Source organism: Chiloscyllium plagiosum, unplaced genomic scaffold (genome assembly GCF_037043375.1).
Source record: "Chiloscyllium plagiosum isolate Xiang-an unplaced genomic scaffold, Cpla_swu_hap1 HiC_scaffold_27, whole genome shotgun sequence".
Taxonomy (NCBI): Eukaryota; Metazoa; Chordata; class Chondrichthyes; order Orectolobiformes; family Hemiscylliidae; genus Chiloscyllium; species Chiloscyllium plagiosum.
In genome coordinates this window covers 84,501,886-84,507,885 of record NW_028270165.1, presented here as the reverse complement: position 1 = coordinate 84,507,885, position 6,000 = coordinate 84,501,886, and positions in this window count along the sequence as shown.

The following is a 6,000-nucleotide window of genomic DNA, read 5'->3' as shown; positions in this document are numbered from 1 at the left end:
GAGAGAGTGTAATGGGGAATAAGTCTGAGAGGGTGTGTGTGTGTGTGTGTGAGAGAGAGAGTGTATAATGGAGTATAAGTCTGCGAGAGGGTGTGTGTGAATGCATGCACGCGCACGTGTGTGTGTGTCTGTGTGAGAGAGAATGTATGGTGTAGTGTGACATGAACCCAAGGTCCTGGTTGAGGCCATCTCAATGGGTATTGAACTTGGCTATCAGCCTCTGCCCAGCCACTTTCCGTTGCTGCCTATCCTGAAGTCTACCTTGAAGGATAGTCACCCGAAGGTCCAAGGCTGAATGTCCCGGACCGCTGTCGTGTTCCCCGACTGGGAAGGAACACTCCTGGCTGGTGATTGTTGTGCAGTGTCCATTCATCTGTTGCTGTAGCCTCTGCTCGGTCTCACCAATATACCAAGACTCAGGGCATCATTGTTTATCTCATACGCTGCAGGCAATGTTGGCTCAGTCACATGAGTACCTGCTGATGAAAATGTTGAAAATGTTGTGGTCAAGGATGAAGTGGATGAGTTGTAGGACAGTGCTCAGAGATTGGCAGCTGTTGGTATTGAGTACTGAGGCTGTTACCGTGATACCATCATCGTGAGGAATGCTGGTGTAGAGTACTGACATGTCCACGGATTCAACTAGTCCGTGGATGCTGAACTTCTGGAAGGATTGGATCAGAAGTCTTGATGAATGCTGTCAGTTCACGGTTGTGCTCTTTGGTCAGATCAGCTGGTAGTTGCCTGTCGTGTTCCTGGTCAGTTGTTTGTACACTTCCTTGCAGAAGTCCATTCTATTCCGAATTACTCAAAAACTGCATAAATCCATGTAAGATTCTGTAGCTCCCACTTTAGAAATAGAATCAGTCTGACCGAGCATTGGGACACAGACTTTATGTCTCACCTTCAATGCATTATCTGAGCTGAGATGACACCTATTGTTAAAAGCTATCTTGAGAATGTAAATTTTAAAAAGTTCTGGGATTTACAAATGAAGGAACCGAAACTAACATGGTCATCCTAAAAGATGCAAGCTCACCTGCACACTTTAGCACAGCTGATCCACCCTAAAGTGCAGATGTTTGGACTGTGGGAAGAAGCCAGAACACCCAGAGGTAACCAACACAGACACAAGGGGGAGAACATGCCAAACTTCACACAGTCACCCAAGGGTGGAATCAAACCCAGGCTCCTGGCGTTATTAAGCAGCATTGCTAACCACTGAGCCACCACCCCACCCAGTGCTTTGAGGATCTGCTTTGTCTTTGCAGCTTTTAACTTCTCATGCGCCCTCAGCAGAGGCTGTGTCCTGCTGACATCGTTGGACCACACCCATTGCACCTCTCTTTCCCACTTCTCCAGCCCAGAGCACAGCGGTTCCTGAATCCTGGCACCAGATTCTGATGCCATCTGTGCTTCTGCTGCCAACTGCAGAGAACAGAGGCAATCCCCGTCACTATTCTGTCCCTTATCTCCCCCTCCCGAACGTTGTTCTTACTCCCACCACCATACAGTTAGTGCCCCCTCCCCCCAGCCCTCTCTCAGATCCCCTTTACCTGCCTGATCCTGGCTCACACCCTCCTGACCCTGTCCACTGACCCCATCGGAAGGCTCTGTACGGAGGGAAAGACCATCTCCCGGAATAAAAAACATCTGATTAACTTTCCGCCTTGCCTTCCCAGTGTGTCTGCAGCCCGGCTTCCAGCTCCACCTCTCTGAGCCGAAGGTCCTCCAAGTTGTGGTTGCCCTAGATCACATCATCCAGAGCCTTCCACCTTTTGCAAATTGAAAGACAAGTCTCACCCTGCCCTCTCCAGTGTCTATTGTGTAACTGCTTAATCATTTCTAGTGGCCGAGCAGAGACTGATAGCCAAGTTTGGAACCCATGAGGATGGCCTTCACCAGGATCTTGGGTTCATGTTACATTACAGGTGACCCCATTACACTGTACACATTCTGTCTCTCTGTCTCTCACACACAGCCATACATTCTCACATACTCACACAGGCACTCTCTCAGATATACGCGCTCTCTCAGATGCACACCCACACACACATCCTCTCAAAGACTTATACTCCTGCACACTCTCACTTAACCAAGCATGCACACACGCAAACACACACTCTCTCACCAGACTCACGTGTATGCACACACTCACTCACTCACTCTCATGCATGCACACATAGATAAGACTATGGGGTGAATTTGCATTTGCAGAATTATGTCTGTAGATACATTCTATTTTGCTCAAAAAGTGCACAATCTGCAGACAGTCAATCCATGTAATATTTTATAAATTCCTACTTTGACTCAAGACAGACTCGAACCTCACATCTTTCATGCATTGTCTGAGCTGAGATGGCACCTCTTTGTAAAACCTTAAGTTATCTCGAGACTGTGACTTAAAAGACGTTTTGGGATTTACATACTAATGAACTGAAACCTGCAACCCATTCTAAAGATGAAACACTTAAAAGCAGTCGAGATTTGTTGAATATATCATATTGCTAGAAATTCTGTGTCTTATGATCCTGCTGTACAGCTACCTGACGAAGGAGCAACACTCCGAAAGCTAGTACTTCCAAATAAACCTGTTGGACTATAACTGGATTTTTAACTATGTTTCCATTGAAAACAGCCCACCCCTCCCACTGCTGCCAGTAAACTTTACAATGCTGAGGAAACAATGAACCATCAGTCCTGAAAAATGTACAATTCTAATAATACGAGCTACACATTGACTGCTCCTTCTGATATAAGACATTGGAAACCTCGCGCCGGAGATTGAAAGAAATTAGCAGCTTTAAAAGAAAAACCTGTTGGATCTCATAGCCTTCAATGTCTGAGTCTGACGGTAAGTTCAGGTAACTTTTGTTGGGACCCAACTTTGTTGCAGCTTCAGATCGTCACAGCAAAAAGGTGCACAAAAAGTAGCGTTTTTTTTTAAAACACACACACACACAATCCCCTGCATCCCACTTTCTTCTCTAGTGGTCACCTGAGTTGTCCCTTTGTAATTCGATCCTTGGTGCAGCCTCAGCCTGGAGGAAGTATTGCTTCACTCAGCAATTGCAAACCATAGCCTGTATGCAAGTAAGATTCTCCCCGCGCATTTGCAGATGGTCTGTCAAGAGTCAACCACACTGCTGTGGGTCTGGAGTCACATATTGGCCAGACCAGGGAAAGGATGCAGCTGGGACGACTGAGTGAATCCTTTCCCACAACGGCAGGTTCCTCCCCTAAAGCATGAGTGAATCAGATTGGGGTGTTTGTTCCCCGAAAATGGTTTCATAATGAGATTCTGAACTCCAGATTTCTGACTGAACTCCAAATCCGCCATCTGCTATGGTGAGATTCAAACCCGGGAGTCCCCAGAACTGGGTATTAATGCAGTCGATAATGGCACTCGGCCGAAGCTCCTTCAATCCCCCTGCGATGGGAGGTTAACTCACTGATGTCTCTGCAGGTGGGAGGAGCGGATGAAGCCCTTCCCGCACAGAGAGCAAGTGAACGGCCTCTTTGATCCTCCAAGCTGAGTAAATGGTGTGAAGTCCTGTACTTTTCACGGTCACCACACTGAACCTCCCTCATTCGGGTGTATCAGTATTCTTCCTGCCACACCAGTGTCCAAGCAGACAAAAGCAAACATTTCTTCTCGACTGGAATGGCTGCTGATATTCAAGTCCCAATGAATCAAATAACTCTGTCAGAAGCTGATGTATCTTTTGGTTTCAGATTTCTTTCCCCATGTCTTCCTGCAAATAAAACCATGAAATAAGTCACGGTCAGTACAGTCAAATGAACATAACATCGGTGACAATTCCTTAGATTGCCAGATACCTGCTGATCATATATTATTCATGACACAGAAACCTGAAAACCCTCATTCAGCCAGATAGCATTAAGTATATAAAGAGGAAAACTTCATTTAGGTGACAATGACCTGGAACAACCTTCCTACAAAGGTGCTGGAAATGGAGCTGAATGAAGGATATGAAAATGAAATGTCAAGGCTGCTTCAGGAAAGAAAGCCAGTAAAGTTGCTGAAAGACTTCCTGCTGACCTGTTAAAATAAAAATGAATACAAGAAATACAGGATGTAATTCCATTACTATATTAGAAGGTGAAAAATCATAGCCATGCAGCTTGTACAACAGCGAATATCAGATATACACCATATGAAGCAATCATAAAATCCCTGCAGTGCAGAAAGAGGCCATTTGGCCCATCGAGCCTACTCCGCCATTCTTTCAGATCATGGCTGATCTATCCATCATCTCAGCTCCACTTACCAGCATTATCCTGACTACCCTAAATTCACCTACCATCCAAAATCCCATCGAACTGTGTCTTGAATATGCCTGCTTCTATTGTTTTCTTGGGCAAAGACTTCCATAGAGTCACCACTCTCCAGGAAACGTAGTCCCTCCTCCTCTGCCTTAAACCTACCCCTAGTCTTGTTACCTAGTCTAACCCACCAGCAGAAACGACGAGATAGGGTGAGCCTGGGTGGCAAGCTGTTCGATGGGTCAGTGTGGACTTGATGGGTTGAATGGCCTCCTTCCACACTGTAGGGCTTCTATGATTTACTGCAGTTGTGTTTGCCCAGAACCACAACTCCCAGAACCTCCCAACTTCTGCAAATTGGAAGACAAGTCCCACCCTGCCCTCTCATATGTGTGTTATCTAACTGCTTCATCGCTTCCAGTGAATACAGCCCACACCTCCCACTGCTGCCAGTAACCTTTACAATGCTGATGCAACAATGCAATACCTGCAGTACTGAAAACCGTAAGGCTTCTGATGATACCAGTTACTGATTCACCGCTCCTTCTGATGCACAGCATTGGAAGTACATTGTTGAGGGCTCAAAGAAATGAGCAGTTTAAAACAAAAACCCACTGCAACCCTTCACTAGGCTTCCCACTCAGGACACTTTACTTAAAACACTTCAACCCCACATTGCAACAAATTCCCACATTCCATCAAAATCCTGGATATCCTCACTTAATCAGTTGCCATCTCGCAAATGAAAGATTTCATTTTAGCTCTACTCCCAGCGTAAGGACAAAATATCTTTGGAAGCTGCTCTGAAAGTCCAGTCTTCACAATAATACTTCTGCTTTCCTTCAGTCCAAATTGTCTGTGCTGACCAGATATCCCAAATTAGCATAGTCACATTTGTCAGCACTTAGCCTATATCCCTCTCAATTCACCCTGTTACCAGATGCCATTTAAAATACTGTAATTATACCAGCCTCCACCACGTCCTCTGGCAGCTCATTCCATGCTTGCATCACTCTCTGTGTGAGAAAGTTGTCCATATGGTTCCATTTAAATCTTTCCCCTCTCACCTCAAATCTATGCCCTCTAGTTTTGGACTTCCCTACTATGTGGAAATGTTTTTGGCTATTCACCCTATCCATGTTCCATATGAACCTTTATAAAGTCACCCCTCAGCCTTCAATGCTCCAGGGAAAACAGCCCCGGCTTATTCAGCCTCTCCCTATAGCTCAAACCTCCAACCTTGTAAATCTTTGCCAAACCCTGTCAAAGGTTCACAGCACTTTTCCTGTAGCAGGGTAACCAGAACTGAACGCAGTATTCCAAAAGTGGCTGAATCAATGTCCAGTACAGGGGCAACATGACCTCCCAAAATCTGTATTGAAAGACACTGACCTATAAAGGCAAGCATACCAAACACCTCCTTCGCAATCCTGTCTACCTGTGACTCCACTTTCAAGAAACTATGAACCGGCTCTCCAAGGTATCTTTGGTCAACAACACTCCCCATTAACTTCGCAGATCCTTCCCTGATCTGCCTTTCCAAAATCAAAACTTCAAAATGGGGTTGAGAAACGTATCAGTTGTCATTGAATGGTGGAGTAGATCTGATGGGCTGAATGGCCTAATTTCTGCACCTTTGTCATATGGTCTCTTTTTAGATTAGATTACTTACAGTGTGGAAACAGGCCCTTCGGCCCAACAAGTCCACACCGA